Here is a 22,835-nt window from a genome sequence, read left to right on the forward strand (position 1 = left end):
CGAGTTCATGTGTAAGTGAGTAAGTAAACCTTTGTATTTATCAAAAATCCTGGTATGTAGCAAATAAGGAAAAAAAGATCACCAATGGTTTGCAAGGCCATTGATATGTGTGAAATGCAAGTAGGAAGACTCAAACCTAGCAGATTTATGCGTCGGGTACAAAGTCATCCCGAGGTCCGTTATGCTGGGCCTGGGACTGGGCTCGCTACACCCAAATAGATCTATCGCTCCTGCCCCTCGGTCCTACCCTGAGGATTAATGACCTCAAGTTTCCGCCTACCCATTCACATGATCTAAAAAGTAACCCTCCTTACGCTAACCATACCATGTATAAAGTAATCATAAACATTGTAACATGTATTTCACCCCCGCAGTTTAGAAAACTGAAAACAGTTAAGAGAAAAGGGGGACATGAACTCACAGTCAGTGCGTCTCTACCAAGTACTCCGGATATCTGCTGTGCGACGACCTACATGTACTAATTCTATTAGACGGATGGCCGTGCCTTAGCTTTATAGTTTAGGTTTCTGGGAAATAGTTAGACAACTATTTCGTGTTTATATGTTGCATGTACTTGGTAGTTAATATCCTTCCCAAGGATGGGGGATTTAATACATGTGCGTTCAATTTATAATATTAAGTCTCACTTAATATATTTATTTCCAATTCCAAAATATAAGTATTTTTCTCAAAAATATTATATTTTCACTTCCCATAATATTCTCCAAAAATAATATGTTGATAAAATATACGTTCATAATTATTTCCGCATAATGCGTAAGTTACGTTTTAGCGATCGTGTGGTAATAATAATTACCGTTGTAACTTATATGTTTATCGTGAAAGCGTTCGTATTATTTTTGATTCGTCAATGTTGGTAAATATTATTTTTACTCTAAAAATAATATTTGTGTATTTTCACAAAATAATCATAAACAGTGTGATGAAAATATATTTACCGAATATATATATTTATCACGTTTAGTTTTGTGAAAATCCCCCTCTGAATATTTGTAAATAAAGTCGTGGCGAAATATATTTTGAAATATATCAAAAATAATTCTAACACTTGTAAATAATTCTAAGTGTTATGTTTTTAGAAAAATTTCGCCAGAGTTTCCCCTGTAACTGGAGGTGGCCACGCTTTCAAGCGTATCATTTTCTTTTACAAAATCATTTCGACAGCTTCTTGATTCAATCAAACAATTTCCGACACATCAAACTAGTCGACAAGTATGTAAATTGCATAATCACATGAACTTGTAGTTTTTCCGAAAACTATAGTGTAGATCCCGTTATAGTTTGTGGATCTATGTGTAAAGTAACTTAATATCGTAAAAACCTCGTTTTTAGAATAAATCTATCTTTACGTCTTCTTGTCAACTTTTACAAAAATTGTTATTTTGTCGGATCTTTCATTTCACAAGTGTTTATACACTTGTGGTTTGTAAAAATCATACTCGTTAGTGTGTTATCCGACTTTCATAAAACATGATTTTCTCGACACTTGGTCCTTTGAAAATACCACTTGCAGATACATAGATCTGCTAGTTTTAAACACTATTTTACAAGAAAAATACTTTTACACAAGTTCATGTTTCTCGTGTGGTAGAGTTTCACCTTTTAACCCTTGTATCGATAGAAACAAGCTTATGTCAAGATCTATGATCTTAACAAAGTCGGGTTAAACGATGATCCGAGCTACCACAACGTAGATCGGGCCTCAATATTCACAACTTTCTAATACTACAACTTTTACACAAGTATTAAGCTTTTATCCAACAATATTCATGTTTTAGTAGCCTTTAAAGCTTCAAAAGATAAGTTTTCGCATTTTAACCGTTACAAATCTTATTAACCACCTTAGAATGATCCGAGTATGAGTTTTAAGTGTTATACCTCTAGCTCGGGGCTAGGGAAGATTCTAGGCGAAAAGGTGGTGGATAAAAGCAAGATATCGAGGTCCTTTGCCTTCCGCTTGCTCCAAGACTCCTTATGCGTGACCCGTAAGACTTGTATGATGTTGGAATGAGAAGATCAAAGCTCGAAAATGGTGGTGGTGACCCAAGGGGGTTCGGCCGAAAGTTGGGAGCAAGAGAGAGAGAGAGATGTGTTGAGTGGTTTGTGAAGTGTTATGATCTTATGTGCTAAGTGTTGGTATTTATAGACAAACTCTTGTCTTAATCCATTGGCTACAATGTTCCCTAGATATTAGGCAATTATAATAAAATAATCTAACTTTGTACCCTTGTGTTCCCCCTAGTTGGGCCGATTACATGAGGGGGGGGGGTCTTGGTTCAATCTCAAGTATATAGTTAGAGTTTAGTTTAATTAAGTAGGTTAGATTTAGGGGTTAACTTAGTTAGTCACATGTTGTGCTTTAACGCGGGTGTTAGGGTATTCAGGGACCCTAACTGGCTCAGAAAAAGACCAATAATATTATTGTCAATATTTTTTTTTATGTTCCGGGTATAGTCCGGTTGTTCGGTTGGATAGTAATCCGTTAAAGTGCTTGAGTAAGCTTTTAAGTGTCGTAAATAATACTTTTAGTGACACAACTTTTTCTTGACACTTTGGAAAGTGTCTAGTAATATTTTCCCATGTTTTGGCACTTTATTTGTTAGCCAGAAGCTAATATGTTAATTGAAGTGCTGTGTTTCGTGCTTAGAGTACGTTTTAGGCACATCCAGTCATTATATCTTATTCCTAGAGACACAGTTCTACAACCCTTGTATCCCTACACTCACTATGGGTGTAGTAAAATATTTATGGCTCGTACAGGCCCTTAGAGGCAGTGTCTGCCTGATGCTGGCTTTATCAGCATGTTCAATAGGTTATCCGTTCAAATGCTACTGTGCTTTTGTGCATCATGTTTGTCACTAAGGTTCAACATGTAAAATAATGTAGTGACGGTATGTAAAGTATGATGCGGATATGTTCAAGTAATAACGTCAAGTAGCAGTTCATCAGCAATTTCAGTTAAGCACAGTAATCAGGCAGTAATTATTAATTAATTAAATCGTACGGATACCTGGTTTAGTGAGGGTTGCCACAGCCGAAGGCCACTTATTCATGAAGTCCTGGCTCACCAAGAATCTATCCAATTTACTGATTCTTTCCCATTATCGAATCGGTATGTAGACTACAACACCAAATTTGAATCTGTGAGTAGAGAGTCAGGAAGCTCGCAAAAAGCATGGAGACTACAACACCAAAGCGAGTGAAACGCTGGTCAAACTTTAAATCATTTTAATTAATTAGTTAATCATTTCATTTATTAATTATTTTAATTTAATAAGACTTTTGCCTTTGTCTTCTTGTTTTATTGTGATTTTTGTACTTTATTAATCTCTATTTTTTAGTTGGTTTATAGTTTATTACTTTTTTACAAGTTTTTTTATCTCTCTCACTCCCCCTCTCTCTATGTATATTAAGGAGATTTTTGTTTCTATATATTTGTACTAGTCTAAGTACCCGTGTGTTACACGGGTGGCTAATAAGAAAAATAACTACTTTAATATTGTTGACGTAAATATTTTAATTATATGTACGTTGAAATATTAAGGGAAATGATAGAGAGTACACCAAATAATTGAGATTCTTTGTTGTAGTTCCGGTACTTGCTCGAAAAATAAAAAAGGCAAAAGATTTAATTTTTATACATTGGCCCAATGGGCCTAAATGGGTCAGATTGTCTATTGATCCGTCTTGGGTCACATAAATGGAACTGTAACATCCGATTTAATGCACACATACATACATAATTACATACATAATGTAGATATGCCTTGTATCTTACATACATATACATACATCGGAAATAATTGTAATGGGCTTGGGCTAAAACAAACAATCAATCAAAACTGATATGAACACTTTTCTCAGAATCCCATATGTAATTTTTTTTTTTTTAAAAAAAACCCTTATTTTTTTTTTGTTTAATAAATGTAAAAAAAAGAACCAAAGATGTATGCTAGAAATTTTTCTAAACAGAAAAGGTAAAGATCCTATATCTTCAATTTTCTACCACTTGCTGCTCATTTCTATAATAAGAAACCAAAAGAACTAAGACTAAAAAGTCAAAAGTCAACCTCATGTTCTTGTCTACAAAAGTCAGCAGCATCTCTCATCTCTATTATTCGGGTTGCCTTTGCTGCTCCAGTACTCCAAACATCTGTGCTCTGGATCGAGAGCCTCAATAGTCTGAAACAAACAACATTATTGAACAACAATATTAGTGAAATAACACATTTTTTGTTATCATTTTTCAAAACTAATTATTCATTTAAAGCTTCCAAAATGTGGACATATAAGTGTTTCAAAAAACCATATACCTTCATAATGGGGGGAGAAGATAACCCAAACATTTCAAGCCCATTAATGCTACGTAGAGGCTTTAAGGCCCGAAAGTAAGCAACATAAACTCGCTGAGAACTTATAAACGGTGAAAATGAAACTTAAAAAAAATAGTAACAAAATAACATAATCATCATATAGCTACACCATATAGCAGTTCTAGTGTAGATGATAAAACACTAACCAACAAAATCATCATATAGCTACACCATAGCATGCCACATCAGCAAAAATGCTCCACCATCACATGAATAAAAGTATGCTTAACATATGCAACACGTCGTTCTCGAGGATGAACCAAAGTTTATTGTAAAGTAAAAACTGTCATATCAAACTTTGAGTAAAAATCATGTCAAATAGAATATAGTGGTCATCTTTAATTGACATCTATTGTTTGATACATATAAGTTTAAAATATCATATTTTTGAATTTTATCATGTTAAGTATTTTTTTTCTTTTGAAAAGAGGAAAGAGACCCAGGCAAACTTTATTAATGAAAAGAATTAAAAATAAAATAAAAAAAGAGAAACTTTGGGACCTAAGACATGGCCCAAACCATCCAATGCAACCTCGGGCGCAAATACGGGGATCCGACCTAAAGGTTATACAAAAAAACATTCCAACAAAAACTATGCCATAAAAGGCTTACAGTAATCCCTATTCAACTCACAAAACTCACACTTTGACTTGTCCTAAACTTTGCCTCCATATGCATTCAAAGTTTTCATGTAAAGCTAATTCCTTTTTAATTGATAGTGCGATCTGAATATAAGAATGTTTTCTAAACCCATACAAAATGTTTTATTGATTTATGTTTTTTTAATTACATAAAGTTTTTTGTCAAATTATAATTAAATGTGTCGAGTGTTGTTATCAATTTAGTGTAGGCATTTCCTGCTTTTGCTTGTTTGTGCCTTTTGACCCCTTGAAGTCAAAGATTGGTAAATAAATTATTCGAATATCAAATTAGCATACTAACATTCCTGTTATGTGAGTCATTAGTCTAATACAACCACATTTGAAACAACATTTTTTTAATTATTCATCATATATTATGTATAAGTAAAATCTTACAATGTCCTTGTCATACTCCAAATTTACAATGACACAAAATCCATTCTAAAAGAAGTAAAGTTTTCTTTTAATCTTTGATCACATTGATATAACCTTCTTTGGTGATTTTTTTTTTTGAACAACGACGACTATTCTTTGGTGAATTACTTCGCTTATACAGTTATTTACAATGATTATAAAAATATCTCAAAATAAAGGAGAAAACAACTAAAAGAATATGACACCCTATATACATGAGCTCCAACATGATATTAGTATCACTACTCTTTACTGAAGAACTTTCTAATGCCTTCCAAGCTAGAATTATCAACTTAATACAACTGGTTTTGACCTCCTTCCAACATGAGCTCCAAATCTAAATGAGAACGATAAAACGTTAGATGAGTTGAAAGCGGCCCTCCATTCATGGAGCATACTTCATTACTACCACATAATAAATAGTTTCTTCAAAAGTCTTAATTGGCTAGTGGTTTTGCAATGGACTGCATCAGTATAAGTATGTGTTGGTAGGTAAGTGTGGATTCAAGAAAGTCCCAAAGTGATGTCTTTGGATCCTAACATGTGCCATTCAAACATTTACAAACGATTATTATAAATAAACGCTTGCAAGTCAGCCAAAACCAGTCTGCTCGTTTTGACCCGTTAACCAAACCGCCCATCAAACCACGTACAAAAACTATAATACCATTTATGAACAATTACTCCAGTTTGGACCCATTAGCCAACCCACCCATCTTACTACATCATCCTTAAACCATCCTAATAATACCATTCATGAATCATTACCGTCATAACCAACCCACTTGAGCCCCAATTCACGACGTCAAAAAAATAATATTACCACTCATGATACATTACGGCAGTTTAAACCCATTAACCAAAGCTACTAATGAGTCAATAAACATGCTTGGTTTACCTTAAAAACGGTAAAAGGGTTATATTTTTATACCTAATTAATCTCATGTAAAACATTAACTATTTATGGAAATAATGTAACTACACTATAAAAAAATGTAACTTTTTAATAAGTCGATTTCTTTAGGTGACTTTGGCAGTTTGGCCATATTCCCTTTAAGTAATTTAGATGCTTTGACCCTGATGAAACAATGGTTAACCAGGTAGGGTTAACTCACTGGTCTCGTCAAGAAGGGTTAATCCCTTCCTCTCGAGGATCGCTGGCTGGATCACCGGTGGGTTGATCTCCTGCACAAGGAAACAAGCCGTGACTCGTAACAAGGAGGATGGGGTGGGGGGTGCTCCTTGTTACCACTCTCCGGCGTGAGAATCAGTAATTTGCTTGGGAAGCAAAGTAAGATAGTAGTAGTAGTGAGAGAGTTGTGAAGAGATTCCTCAAACCTGGTTTGGGGTTGGTATTTATAGCCGAGGAGTGAAGGAGGAGGTAGATGGATAGACTGACGGCATGTTGCACCTTTGCAGGTGTGTCAGACATGTCGGCCGGGGAGACGACGCCACGTCAGCCTGTCGCTTACGTAGACCTGACAGGTGACTGCCATTGGTTCCACTTGCACTGTGGTATCAGTCCCACTTGTTGAGCGTATAGGATGCGGTGCGAGCCGCATCGCTGCCTGCGGTAACATCTGATGTTATCGCGTCTCTTGCTTGTGATCAAGAAATACGCGAGATGCGGTGCTGGCCGCATCGTCGCCTGTGGTGACTGTTGCTGTTATCCAGCTTCCTTGTATTGATAGAAGTGTTCACTGGACGCGGTGCGAGGCCGCATCGCTGTGAATACTTCCGTTTTCATACACCAGATGTGATGCTATGTCGCATCACTCTACCGTTCTCATGTTCAAGGTAAGTCCTCCATCACTAGATAGGTTGGATTCAACCCTTGTGTCGACGCGTTCTCGCATGGGTACAAGTAGGTTGTTGGCTGGTAGGGGTTTTGATAAGGGTAATGGTCACTCGCCGTCGATGCTGACGCAAGATCTGGGACCATACCCCTTCAGACCCAAACCCGTTTTAGCTCATTACCCAAGCCACCCCTTTACCCACCTCTAAATTTAATAATTTAATAATTATATAGAAAGTAAAAAAAAGATACCCAACAATTTCATCAGTCTGATTTCCCCAGTTCCTGCGACCTACTCCCTCGCGTTTGAATTCATTCCCTATACGTAAGATAACAAAGAATTCACAAAATTAAAAAAATGATGAGCAATTTATAAGTCAATGATCCAAATATAGAAAAAAAGGTCTAATGTATCAAAAGATGCAATATTGATAAGGGTAGAACCTTTTGATATTCTTCAAGAGTCATCTCCTGTAATAAAATAAAATAAAATAAAAAGTTAGTAAACATGCTTGGTTTACCTTAAAAACGGTAAAAGGGTTATATTGTTATACCTAATTAATCCATGTAAAGCATGAACTATTTATATCACTCAAAAGAAACAAGCAAAAAAGCGTTAGCAGGTCATCAAAAAGAGCCGAACCCAACCCACTGCAACCCATATTGGCCATCACAAAACTACCCAATTTGATTGTTAACATAGTAAAACATCTTCAGTAGATCTTGCATTGTTTCTCCTTCTAAAAGTGGATTTCCACATTTTAGATTTACATTTATCTTATCCTCTGGCTCCTCCTCGGACTCATTTACAGCATTCTCCATTTTTCTCATCGTTTGAATCTTCCTCATTCAACGGCGTATCAGAAACCACCGTTTTCTTCCCCTCATTCACCACTTCTCCCTGTGAGGAAGCATAACAAGCATTACTAACTCGAAGAAAATAAAAGTATCAAGTATAGGCGAAACTTTCAAACCATAAATAATGGACCAATTTGGCTCATCTTTTATCTCCCAACGGGTCAAATGATATAAATTACTTAAAGGGAATATGGCCCGCGCTTTTTTAAGTTCTTTTTGTTGTGCGCTTTTTTTTCTCAGGCCTGCGCTTTTTTTGCGCCTTGCGCGTAGGCCACAGGCGAGACCTATGCGCCTTGAGTGCGCCTAACGCCTTTAATAACTATGCTATTATTATTATCTATAGAATATTTTGAAAAGTGGAGCATGAAACATAGCCTTTCTACTGGCAACATCAATGAATCCACATTTTTAATCCTCTGCAAGTAATCTTTACCCAGTCGGCCCTCGATGCTTCTTTTCAGATCAAATCGGCCAGAAATGTTGACCACATGGTGAACATCGTTAAACCAGATTCAGAAAAGTTCTTACAGAGATCACACTATATAGCAGATGCTACAAACTCAAATGTTAATCAGCAATTAGGAAGTGTGAAGTTATAATTTCAGACCTTTACCGTGACAAATAATTGTAGCCGCAGAGCGTTTTTGATGTTCAGATTATTGAATCACAGCCCGCAGATCATCAACTTCTCTGTAGTGTCACACCCCAACCGATGGCGGAATCATCGGGGCGCGGCACTGAGCGAAACAGATTGTTCAAAGAAATTCCATAACAACTATTATTACCGAATAATTTAAATATCACGTCCCATACCGTGACCCATAAGATAAATTTAGTTATTACAGACATAGATATCCTTTAAACAAAAACAAGTTCCGAAAACTCAGATTTAAACACATAAATATAAATTGTCTTGGTTTCTAGACTCTTTCCTAGCCTCGATTTCACAGCAGAGAAAGCAAGTAAGCATCCTAAACACCTGTCACATACGTTAAAATAAAGTCAATACATATAATGTAAAGGTGAGCATACAAGTTTGATAATAGCATATAGAGTTCGAATAGTTTACGCATAACCAGCACGTACACAGAGGGAAATGATGCACGTTAATTATCGACATGGACCTATCAATACCAACGACCGTGGGTTGACTGTCCGAGACAGTTCGCAATACATGATCACCACCGTAAATCATGCAAGTAATTGTCCTTAACAACCCCCGTGTGAACGGGTGCTGAGTCCAAACTATAGTACTACGTTGCTAAGGCAGGTAGACAGCATTCCACGTGTAAACATAACAACAAGCATACATTTAATCACGTAATACATGCAATCGGTTAGCGTTCAAATAGTTTGAATAGTGTGTTCGATTGTGATTTTGATAAGTAACGTATGTAACACCCAAAAGTGCTAAAGCAAAAAGGGTTTGAGTATACTCAAAGTGATTGATTATGGATTGAAGGGAGCGCTGAGAGCAAGGTTAGCCTGAATGGTTCGATAGCACAACAATGAGTAACGTGGAAAATAAGACAAGTGTGAATGGATCGAATAGGCTGGTCGATCGAATGGCAGGTTCGATCGAACGGTCTGTTCGATCGGCTGGTACATCCGATTGGACAGTCCTGTTCGTTCGGCCAGTAGGCTCAATCGGCTGGGCCATTCGAGTGGATTGTTTCTTCCTCTGGTGTGTTTGTGTTTGAGGATTTGAACTTTTGAAGTTTTCGTTGTAGTATATGAGAACACTAAGGTGTTCTAACCTTTCAGGTCGATCGATCGAACATCGGCCGGCTTAACCGATCGGCTGGGAACCCTAGGAGTGATTCTCAACAAGATGTCGCTCGATCGAACAGGCTGTTCGATCGGCTGGCATTCCCTACTACGAACGAGTTGTGGAAACGATTAATTGTTGAAGCATAGTATCTCATGATCTGAAGAGTAATGTTTACCAATCGAGTAGCGTATTCGATCGAACATCACTTCGTCAATAGTATGCTTCATAAAAAATTGAAAAGTGTGTAACCATGTGCTAGCCGATCGGCCGACCCGGTCGATCGACTGACATGTCCGATCGGCTGGGCTGTTTGAATAGCCTAGCCGTTCGGCCAACATTTTTGACCTGGTCGGCCTTTCGTCTAACACTTGGCTGTTTGATCACTTGTTGCCATATCGAGGTAGTTTGATAACGAGTTGAACTATGATATCCTCCGTTCCTACTCGTTTCTTCGGCTCGGACAGGAATCACCCAAGTTCGGCCGGTGAACGGTTCGGAACGTCGGTTTAGAGTTTAACCCATCGTCGGTGAACCTTGTATATAGAATCCGAATCTTGAACCTCTTAACCGTTAGAATGATTAGTTAGCCGGTTCAAGCTTCGTTTCTATCGGTTTTAAGGTTTGAGTGTAAAAGGTTGAAGAAAGTTGGAAATTATTCATAAAAATGTTAAGATTCTTACAAATCTTAGTTTGTTTATGTGGAAACCGATCAAATCTAAGCTATTCATGGTTGAATGAGGCCAAAGTTTGGTGTTCCTCAAGAACACCATGATGACATCACCCAAGAACACTTAGATCTTGGTGGTTTCACGGTTAGAAATCGAGTTTTGAAAGATAGAAAGGTGTAGAATCATGTAGTGATTAAAAACATACAATAATTAGAGTGAAAACTTACCGGAGTTGAGAGAAATCTGAGAAAAGGTGAAGAAGAAGGTTGGTTCGGTCAGAGCTTTCCAAAAATGGAAAGTGTGACAATGACAGCCCTATTTATAGGCTCCAAAAGAGGAAAGTGGCAGCCGATCGGCCAGGAGCTCCGATCGAATGGGCTGCTCGATCGGCTAGGAAGATGCTAGCCGATCGGCTGGCCTGTTCGATCAGGATGCCTCCTGTTCGATCCGCGACCCACTTTGAGTATTTCGCGACGATTTTCGATGTTTCGATTTCGATGGACGATGATACGAATACGATAGAGTTCCTAGTCAAATTACTTTCAGTCCCTACTACTATATCTAACATACAATCTTCTATAAGTCACGTTTCGATGTCGGTTTCGATTGAGTTCGATTGCTTTTCGAGTTTCGATTTGATTTTCGATTGATTCGCTTGAGTACCACACCAAACATATAAGTAAACACGCACAAGTAACACATAAGGCACACACACACGTATTATAACACCAGAGTTCGCATAATTCGAGTCTCGAGTTCCATTGATGAATCGATTAGCTGGGTTATTGATTGATTAGCTTTATCGCATTGTTACTTCCTACTATTCACAGTCGTAAATGGGTCGTATTGATTAAACATTCGATCATTTCATTTAGACAACACTTACTCCACATAATACACAAAGTAAAAAGAAACATTAACAGTCGAAGAAGTCAAAGTTGACTTGGACTTTGACTTTGACTTTGACATTCGAAAACACGGGGTGTTACATGTAGCAATTGCCATACTGGATTAAACCTTCGCTTTCTCTAAAGAAAATAACAAATAAATTATCAAATTTATATGACTGGTATCAGACTGGAGCATGGATACAATTCAGATCAAGAACTATCTAGGACTATGGCTTCACCTCTACCATTTACAGAGATGTAGGGCTGTAATCAATCCGAGCCAAGTTGAGTTCGAGCTCGAATTTTCAGGAGCCAGCTCAGGTCAACTCGTTTATTTTATTGACTTGAATAGTCGAGCTCGACTCATAAAGATATACGAGCCAACTCGTTTTTTTATATGTTATTGGTTAATTAAACTTAAAATATTAACACGTCAACCTTCTTTTCACATATTTATTTTAAAATTTGGTCTATATATATAGAAAAATTTTGCAAGAAGGTTTGTCCCAATCGCCCCCGCAAAAAGATTAACTTATCCCCGCCACAAAAGGGATTCAAGATCTCTCCTTCCTATCTCCCACTTACCTTTTTTTCCAGTAATTAATACACGGAGACCGCTTTAAACCAAAAAAGCCTCACTTCTACTCTCCTAGCCATTCCACTTGGCTCTCGTACCTTCTACATTATCCTTGTAGCAACGCTATGAAACTATTTTAAAAAGAAAAACAAACCAACACGATCACCAAGACCACTTTGAACCATACGTGTCTCACCTCCTTTTGCGGTGCTAATTGGCTCTTGTACCCACTACAAAAATCCTTGCAGGAGGAACGATATTAAAATATTTAAATATCTACTGTTACAATATCATTATCTACTTCTACCAGAAATGAAAGGAAACCCAAAATCCAAAATATATACACCAAACATGACACGATACACAAGAACTGTAAAAAGTATATCAATGATGTTGAAAAGAAATTCCATGACTACATGCCACTCTTGAATTTTACCTTCTTATATTTTTGTCATGAATTACTAATCACTGTAACATAAAGTCATACACACACATAGTATATTTCTTATTTCTAAGACTTCATTGCATGTGCACTACCAATATTGTAACATACGAGGCACGTTTAACACTACAAGAAAAGGTGGCAATAGCGGCGACCAATGCCCCTTCCTGTCGGGTTGTGGCCGTTATTGATACCCATTTCTTATGGTGTAAATGAGACAAATATAAAACTTTAAAAAAGGAAAAAAAAAAACAGGTAAAGAGGTAAGCAGGAAAGAGTTTTCAGTCATAACTTCATGTAAGAAGCTAATATGAGCCAGGTCATGACGCTATCATGCACCGACACACAAAATTTTGCAAGAAGGATTTAGATGAACTTACCTTTACTTATAAAACTAAGCTGTGTTTCAATATTCTTGAGAAAAACAGTAGCTTCGTCAAAAGGCCTTGCCAGATCGGACTTGTATTTCACTAACACTTGCCTGTATGTCTCCTACAACCACACGTTGAAATAGTTTATTATAACTTAATGCATCATATATTATATTATAAACTAAACATAATAATATAGATACACGAACCATAAAGTCGACGGTCTGCATCTTCATCCAACTCCCCGCATAGTCGATATGAAACCAGACCTCTATGCATGTTCTTTTCTGCAGCCCGTTGAGTGTAGAAAGACGGTCTTGTTCGGCTCTCCACGCCACGAAATTAATATTTTTGGAATCCATTTAACCCACTCGTATGGGTAGAATGAAATCACATGTTTCTCAAGTAAATCCCGACAAGAAGCGACTGAAAACTCCCCGCTGGAATTTAATGACCATTCCCATTTATCTTGTCCTAATAGTTCGCCAACCCGTCAACCAACTGCTGGGACCGGGCCCATTCCTCTTGTTCCTGTATGTTGTTCGCTTCCCTTTTCCAATCCCAGTTTATTGCTCTCATCTGAACTGTTGCGTCTTTCTGAACCATAATTAAATACCCCATAAACATTTAAAAATGTAAATGATCAGATGACTACCCTTTTGGTAAATGTACTTGGAATTTATGTACTTATTACAAGAGAGACTCGAATTTACCTGCTTGGTTTCCGCCAAATAAGTCAAAACCAACCGACAACGTATCGCTGTTGTGCGTTCAGTGCTAGCATCATTGAAAGTACCAAAAACATAACAGATGAACAATATTTAGAACTGTGAACTACTATAAACTTGAAAGTGTTGCAGCAACAGAGAAATAACAATAGCCTGTGTTTTGCAAAGGAAACTTGGGCTGGTCCATTTTTGTCTACCACCAACCTGGCACCACGTCATCACTTCTTTGTTAATCAAAATATAATTATTAAAAAACTCCAAAATACAATTTATTAGTTTTTTAATATCGTACCCGTTTGGTTAATCCAAAACAATGCTGGCCACGCACTATAGGTAATAGCTTGGGTAGCCGCCCTATACTTACAAACGGTCCAGAAAGAAGCACCTCTATCATTCTAAGAGCCATATTCAACTTCGCCTTCCCTTTCACCGCCTCTTTTATCTCCTCTACGGTTTGTGTTTTCTCAGATCTTGATGACCTACAGCACTAAACACACACATTATAAGAACAAAAACATCCTACAAATTACCAACGAAATTATAACCAAATTACTTGAAACTTACCCTTTCCCACAAGAAATAAAGATGATGTTTTTGGCTTACACCATCAGGCATCGAGTCTAATAATTCCCATCTTATACCATCTTCTGCCACCGGTGAAGAGCCTGTTGTTTTGATGGTGGTTCCTACTTGTAGAACCACCAACGCCATCAACACTACCGCCGCAGTGACCAGTCCAACAAACCAGCGTGGAATACGAAGCTAGCCATTGAAGGCACAACTGACACGAAATGTTACCGTGTACAATAATCAATCAACATTTAAGAATTAACTTGCATCTCTAGGTAACAAATTCGATAAGGGACAAAAGGGAAAGAAGATGCTTCCAGTTCTTCGAATATTGGATATAGTTCTAGTTCATGTATCAACATCATAACAAAAGCACATCGAAATTTTATCTAAAGCCTTTTCTCTCTATTTTTATAGGCATAAGCTACCGCACACAGAAGTAGTAGAGTATAACATCAGACATCTAGCTGCAATAGTAACACATCAAAATCAGTAAACATCAGACAACATATGTTTCACAAATCATATATTTTTAATCACAAAAAAATCAGTTAGAACATGAAAATACAAACCTGCATTGACTACAAAATTAAGAAAATGGAACACCTTTTATGTAGTCTAACCATACTCCGGCACTCTTTGTTGTATCCGAATCAAGTGACCTATTTAAGAAGTATGGTATGATTAGAAGTTCATTTTTTGCTCAAATTTAATACCTTCCATATCGAACCGAACCGATTACACCCGAGGAACTCCTCAATAACTTCCATATCGACCCACTCTTCACCACTTTATCCTAAACCATTCAAAACAAACCCTAATAAGCACAATTACATTATCACAAAAAAAAACAACAACAAATCAGACACTTAATTCACAATACAAACATTAACCCATCTAAAAACAATAAAAAACACTTCAAATTATATAAATTAAAAAAAACCGAGATAAAATCCAACATCCATTTAACATAAGCAAATTAAACAGGAGTGTGTATAAACTATCTGACACGTCATCCCCAATTTGCTTCCTTCCAACTTAATCTGTAACAGAGATTCAAAATCAAATCGAATTTTAATAAAAAAAACGTAAGATCACAAACATGCATTAAAGCAGACGATGAAAGAAAACCATTGAAGATAAACATCCAATAATTACGAAACCCTACCTGATTTGAGAAATTGAGAATTTAAACTCTAGCCCCGATTCAAACATCCACAAACCCTAAAAATGAGACTTGGTTGTTGTTCAATGGCGATTGGACAACAAAACTGAAAAACAATTCCACGGATTCTGTAAAATATATCAATGTTAACCTATTAAACACTGATTAAAGAGAAAGAATCAAAGGATTATCGGATTACATTATTAGACATCGAAGAAAACATACCTTGTGAGAGTTGTCGTGTTTGAGATCTAGGGATTTCTGAAGCAGGTATGAGATCGCTATGTGTATTAGGGTTTCTAAAGTGGGTGCGAGAGAAAGATGTTTTGATTATAAGCGATACACACTCATAATTTTGTAGAAAAATTTCAATTGATTGATAACTGATTGGTTTCCATATAAAGATTCTAGGCGGTTTCACAAATGATGAGAAAGGAGGAAAAGCATTTTGCCGCTTAAAACTCAATTATCAGCCTAAATAGGTATGCCACATCAAAGTCAAAAAGTCAACCATTATTTTGCTTTAGTATAATAGATAGATGAAAAACTAGAATATAGTTTATCAAACATTTTCTTAAATACCAATACCTACTAATGTAATCTATATATATATATATATATATAAATGAGATATGATTTGGGCTATGTGGCATTGGATTTGGGACAATTTTGCTGATGTGGCAACCTCATTTTTTAAGTTTAGGAGGGAATTCTCAAATGCAATAAGCATTCACGATTTTAATAAAATGGAAGCGGGATCCGGAATGTTGTGGGTCGGGTTTTTCCAAAACGGATCCTATATGTTATTTTCCAAAAACCCTAGACACCACATTCATCTCCATTCTCCTTTCATCTCCGTTCTGGTTCAAGCATACGATTCAAGCATTGCCATTCCGAGTCAATCATCTTCTTTCTCCTTCATCTCCATTAAGGTTAGATCATGGATACTTTCAATTAACCTTGAATCAAATACTGACAATTGTTTCTTTTCACAAACACATAATCTGTAGTAGGGGTCGCATTCTTCTTCCGATGATTCCGTCTTTGTTCACCGACTATACTTTGGTTCGGATCTTCAAATTGGAATCATCCAAAACTGAAAATTGGATATCATATAAATTCCAATAACTGAAGACCTCAAGACCACCGCATATTACAGGCTCACTTTTCTGAAACCCTAAATCTCAAAACGTGATTCTCCTTCAATTGTTCACCGCGGATTCATCATTCAGGTATGTTTTTAGTTCAATCCTTCTATGATTTTGTTGTTAATGTAATAAGTCTTTGTTAAATTTTGTTCCTTTACTAAAGTTTGATCGATGAAACGCTCCATCTCTCCATCGATTGTAAGCAGGTGTGTTTCTAATCGGTTTGGTGTTTTAACATATAAATCATTCTTGCATCAACTTGTCAGCAGGTTACCATGAACTTATGTGTCTCTGCTTATTTAAAATATGAATCATTCAAGTTATTTTGTCAGAATAGGTATTCAGTTTCTCTATGCTCAAATATACATAATAATGAATTTATATGAACCACCAACAATGCAAGGTGGGTTTATGTTTATTTCATAATTCAATATATAATTCTATAAGATTTTTGTAAATTCAGGTTGTTGGTGTACGAATATATCAACAATGGAATTTAGAATAATGGCTTCACGGAGTTATGCGCTACCATGGATATCTTACCTCGAAGGCTTGGATAAAGGTTCTTCTTGGGACAACAATGGCGTAAGTGTATAATATGCTTTATCTGTCCTACAACTTTTTTTTATGTCTAAATTGTATAATATCTTTTCCATTTTTTAATCTATGTATAGTGTGTTAATTATGTTCAGAGAAACTGAGTTTACTACAATGATTTTTCTTTTCATTTAAACAAACTGATGTAAGAGGCTTTATGCATTTGAGTGCACTTTGGATGGTTTTTGACCCACTACATTAGTTCATTTTCCTTTAAATTATTATAATATTATAATATTATCGTTTATTGATTATTGATTGATAGATTATGAGGTTTATGCTCTATTTGTAGATGTGGTTTTTATTATAGGGATTGATATTGTATGATTTCCTGTATTTTTATTTTTTTTCGCCATTTTCTCATATTTGTTGTGGGGACTATGAACAACTTTATATATATCTATCATTATCTTTATTTATATATTTGTTGTCGTTATTGAACTTACCACCTAGATTAAGGGATCATGTTTCTGAAGTAACAATGGCTGTTAATTATCTGGTTATTTATTTATAGTTTGTTGAATTGCTGCATTTGTTAGGAAGGACGGTTAAGTATTTGGATCAGCAATTTGTGCCTAACGACTCGTGATCGTATTAAGAATGAGGGAATTACTATTTTCAAAGATAGTTTAGTTAATATGTATGGCAGTTTCGGAGTGTTTTGCTGGTTAATGAGTATAGCGAATTAGTAAATTAGTGGTATCAACTATCAAGGTCTTCTTAGCATGTAAAACTGGTTTTCTAACCAAATATTTTCAGAAGTTTATGTTGGTGTCTCTTAAAGCTTTTATTGTCATTGATCGGGTCTATCCGTACATGTTGTTTGGTTTTCTTACCTTGAAGGTGAAACAAACTCAATTTTTGTTATGGGTATACTATGATTTGGAAGAGGCGATTTTGAAGCAGGTCGACCCTCGGGTTTCATTTTTTCCATTTGATTGATTTTTTTTTCATTTCATTAGTTTGCGATTTCAATAACGTTATTTAATGCCATTTTTTATGTGTGTTGTGGTACTTGACATGTTTTCATCATATAAACGCGTTAAAATGGCCTCATCTAACAAAACTTGAACATGAAAATTAGCTACTGAACATTTTTTTCTATTTTCTTTTGCACTAGATTTTTTGAGGTTCAAGGATTTGAGAAGCGTAATGATGAGCAGGCGCTGGAACTTATGAACGCATATGTCGTTGCTGTGTTAGATGAGTTAACGGCATTGTATTTGCATATCGAGTTAGTGATGTTAAACCAAATTGTTTATTTTTTAATTTTGTGACATTAATGCTATGTATAGTTACTGGTGATTTTTTTCTGATTTTCAGCGTTGTTTTGAAGAAAAAAGACCAGCTCAATCAAAGAGGTGCCAGGTCCGTCTTCCATCATTTATACTATACAACATGACTGTTAATGGTTAATGTGAATGGGTCATCAGTGGTTTGTTTTGGGGTAAACTCATCAGGATGATGACCAATATTATATATCATAAGACTAAGGTTATATACCAAGTTCGTTTTTTCTTATCTGAAACAATCCGGTATATCTCGGTGGAAAACACAAGAGTTACAAATTTGTGTTTAATTCAAAGGGTGATGAAGAAGCTATGGTATGCTTATAATCATTTTAACCTTTAGGTATATTTATATTAACATTTCTACATATTATTAACTTCTACGGGCAAATATGTCTAGATGGGAGCCTGTGCATGGGCTTTAATGTTTAGCCATTCATGGAAACAATACGTAAAACTTGGAGCCTCGATGCGTACTTGTGCGTACTGCATTGAAACTCCAAAATGGTTTCATCATTTCTAAAGCTCTGGTTAAAAAATCTTAATATTTCTATTTGATTATAGATGTCTGTTTTTACATGTTATTGCATCGATTGCGCTTTTGTGTTTCGTTTATATGCAAAAGTGAGTCGCACTAAGGTGATAGGGTCACTCATGTTGTCTCTAACTAAGATAAACTATATGGTTGAGCTGGTCAGCGACGGATAACAAAGATGATTAGCATGGAGCTTGGAGTTAAAAGGTGTCGGGCGCACTAAGGCGATAGGGTCTCGAGCCGAGATGCAAGGCGCAAGAGCATGTCGCTTTTCTTAGGCAAGACGCAATAGCATGTTGCCATTTATAAAACTTATATGATACTTGTATAGCTTTATCGTTTTATTTATAGTGAATATGTTTATAATATTATTAACGTTTTTCATTTCATTATCCATATTTTTTGGTGCCATGCAAATATTACTGAAGAGCTGCACTGAAAATCTTGATTCCTTGGCTCACCTGGTGAGTTATTTTATTTTAATCTCTACTCAAGTTAATATATTATTTTGAAACTTTCTGCATGCTTATGTTTCTTCCCTTGGTTTTCTTGGGAGGTCGTTATTATTATTTACCAAAAGATATAGGCAAAATGAGATTTAGGTGACCTGTGATCATTCACTTGCAATTTGCATGTGCTTTAATGCTTTATGGTTAACTCTTTTTATTATTCTAAATCTTGTATGGTTTATATATTCACACACTTTCTCTTATTTGTAACTTTTTTTAAAACTCAATCTTCACTGCAAGTGCTGTTGAAGGAGCTACTTATTTCATTCGTGTACCAACAAAGGTATTTCATATATACTGTTAGAAGTGCATAAGTTATATGATGTCAAAGAAAAAATTAAAATAAACATGAATTTATTTTCCACCCCTCCATATTATAAAGGGCTTTTTGTTGTCTGCGATTTAATAGTAGTAGATGGGCTGGTTGAGCAACGGGTCAAAGAGGTCGGGTTGAATTCACCTTAAATTCTTTTGTTAAAATATTATCATTTTTACTAAATTGTGAAGTGTGTTTAATTAACCCATTGATAGGTAGATTTGGGCCGGGAAACAACCAACAGGTCAAAACGGGTAACTTGGATACAACTCAAAACGTGTCACATGGAATGTTTTATGAACAAAGACGACGCCACAACTAAGAGAACATAGCTAATCCGAATGCTCTAATTTTAAATTTAAGAGTAAATTGCCATTTTAGTCCCTAAGTTTTGTCCAACTTGCGATTTTAGTCCAAATAGTTTTTTTCTCCTTTGGGTCCCTGACCTTTCTTTTTTCTTGCCATTTTGATCACATTGTCTAATTTAGTCTAAAAACAAGGTTATAATGAGGGTATTTTTGGTGTTAAATTATTATGAGGTTTTATAAATTATGTTGTAAACTACCCCTGGTTATCACTACACAACAGTTATGCCAAAAATACCCCTGGTTATAACCAGATTTTTAGACTGAATTAGGCAATGTGATCAAAATGGCAATAAAATGGAAAAGTAAGGGACCCAGATTAGAAAAAAAACTATTTGGACTAAAATGGCAATTTGGACCAAACCTTAGGGACTAAAATGGCAATTTACTCTAAATTTAAACTTGAAGTTGACTCTGACTTTCAAGCCCTGATACTTGACTTTTCAAGGAAAATATCTAGAAATAAATATATTGTTATTTTGATGTTTAAAATCATAGGTTTGAGCCAAGTGATCAGAGGTGGCAAAATGGGTGTGTTGGCTAATGGTTCAAATTGGGTTTAGATGAAAACACTAACTTTTTGTATGAGTTGGGTTGACCTGAAACTTTTTAGTGTGTCAAATGTGATTACTAAACGGGTCAAAACATCTATTCAAATGTAAAATTTCTACATGTTGAATAACATTATTTAAAACACTTAATTTCATCTTAGTACTCATTCATTATTATAAAACTTTTAAGTGCACAAAAATAGTGCTGGTGGGTCGACCAAATCACTTTGGTAAGAGGTTTTCACCCTATTTTAAATATCTAACATGTTTTATACGTTAAAAATACATTATGGGTGATTTTTCACCCATCTCCTTTTAAGCTACTCAATTACCAGTTTGACCCGTAAAGATTAAACAATCTGAATTGACCCCTTCATAAGTTCATATCGAAATTGCCACCTCTATTCGCCTACGATATTTTATGTCAGGTTCATGTTGATAAAAGAGTTCCACCTGGTGCGGGCCTTGCATTATCAAGTGTTGAACTAATTATAAATTTAATATTTATTATAGTTCTTATCTCTACAAGTTGATGTCCATTTTTTTGTTTGTTGCAGCACTTTATTGTACTCATCAAGATATATATTCACCAGACATGCAAGCATACTTTTGCTAATTATTTATTTCAGTAGTTGTTTGATGATTTCTTAGCATTTTTTATATACACTAGGGGCGAATTTTTTCATTTTCTTTCTTATAAGCCAATTTATTTGATTTGACATGCTTGGCCAGCTAAAAGAATAACCAAATCGACCAATTTGTGTTGAGAGTTTTTTGTTTTTATTTTATTTTATTTATGGTTTTGGGTTTTTGATCTAACGACCAGAATTCACAATTCACGTTTGCAGCAACGTTTTAGGGATCGATAAAGGAAGATTATGCAGCAATTAATCCTCCCAGTGGTTTTCAAGGTACATCTTCTGGTTAGAGGTGCACAAAACGGGTCCGGGTATGGTCAACGCGGGTCAAAACCAGTTGTGTTGAACCACATATATGTTGCTCTATCCTTTCACTTCAACATGTTAAGTGTTGATCAAATATTTTGTTAGTATGATATTAATTGTTGTTTCGATCTTTTTAGGTGGGACATTAATGCGATGCCGCAACTACCAGAATATATAAAACCATTCTACGAAATTATATTGAATGAGTATGTTGAATTCAACAAACAAGGATTAACTGATCTTACCGAGGCTTCAAAAAAAGTTGTATGGTTTCGTCGTACATTATACTTCGATATATATAATTGCCTGTTTAACGCTTCACCTCTATACGTGTCACTGATCGTCTGATCCCATGTTTGATTATAGGTTTTGACAAACCGGCGCACTCTCATTTTCAATTGTATATTCAGCTCCAGAGAGAGAGATTTAAGGCTCGGATTCCTCTTTCCGGTTATCGGATCTCTGCCGTGACACGGCCCCATGGTGTCTTCTAGACCCCCCGGGTAGCTTGGCTCGGTGGGTCGGGTACAATCGGGTGCAATCGATGATGGGAAACGGATCTTTTTACAATCCTAAAAAGATTATTGGGGTTTGAATTTGCATATAACTTCATGTATTTTGTTTTTGTGAGAACCGTAGACTTCTAAAACTTAGTGAAGAAGTCTTTTTTATTCAAGTTTAGGGACTTATTCATGAAAAAAAGACTTTTTCATTTATATTTTGATATGTACATGGATTTTATCTCCCAAAATAGAACTTTATGTTAGTAACAAAGTGTGAGGACTTTATTGTCGAGTAATTTCACGGAGTGTATACATGTAATTCTTTTATTTATTCAAGCTTTTCCTTCACTGGCCTTTTTATTCCTTTATGCTTCATTTTTATTGTCTTTGTTTTTTTTTTTTTTTTTGGCTGTCAATCGAAGTACAAGTAATTGCCTTTAATTAAAGTAGGGATTAAAAATGGGATGTACACTCTTGGCACTTATGTTTACACTATGTTATAGATAGTTTTATGGACGTGTTGATGGCCATGATATTGGTCTCAGTTTCGACTAATTTAATTCGGAAATAGTCAATCTAAGTAGTGTTTTATCTCTTACAATGTAACTGGTTAGATGGATAAAATAAAAAAAAGTTTGACTAAAAAGGAAACGGGCAAATGCTTGATGATCTTGAAACTTCTTATTCTTAAGATGGTTAACAATATGAGATATTTGGTAAAGAGCACATTCATTGTATATAATTAAGAGATTCTGTGACGGGAATTCCGTCAGTATTAGTTCAGTTCGTTAGTG

General features: G+C 35.7%; 1 long non-coding RNA gene across 12 annotated transcripts; it reads left to right on the forward strand.

Annotated features, from left to right (window-relative positions):
* Window positions 1–16,069: 16,069 nt before the first annotated feature.
* LOC110889478 lies at window positions 16,070–22,395 on the forward strand. 12 transcript variants are annotated; one of them, XR_002563617.2, is made up of 11 exons: window positions 16,070–16,216; window positions 16,295–16,516; window positions 16,702–16,769; window positions 16,896–17,017; window positions 18,150–18,263; window positions 18,353–18,633; window positions 18,719–18,848; window positions 19,017–19,317; window positions 21,443–21,505; window positions 21,676–21,802; window positions 21,905–22,395. It is a non-coding gene; the product is annotated as an uncharacterized LOC110889478 (long non-coding RNA). The 12 variants fall into 12 exon arrangements; XR_004871982.1 differs by lacking the exon at window positions 18,719–18,848 and having other exon boundaries at window positions 16,699–16,769; window positions 18,353–18,397; XR_004871977.1 differs by adding an exon at window positions 19,603–19,645 and having other exon boundaries at window positions 18,353–19,317.
* The last annotated feature ends 440 nt before the right edge of the window (window positions 22,396–22,835 follow it).

This window comes from Helianthus annuus, chromosome 11, assembly GCF_002127325.2.
Source record: "Helianthus annuus cultivar XRQ/B chromosome 11, HanXRQr2.0-SUNRISE, whole genome shotgun sequence".
NCBI classification, from domain to species: domain Eukaryota; kingdom Viridiplantae; phylum Streptophyta; class Magnoliopsida; order Asterales; family Asteraceae; genus Helianthus; species Helianthus annuus.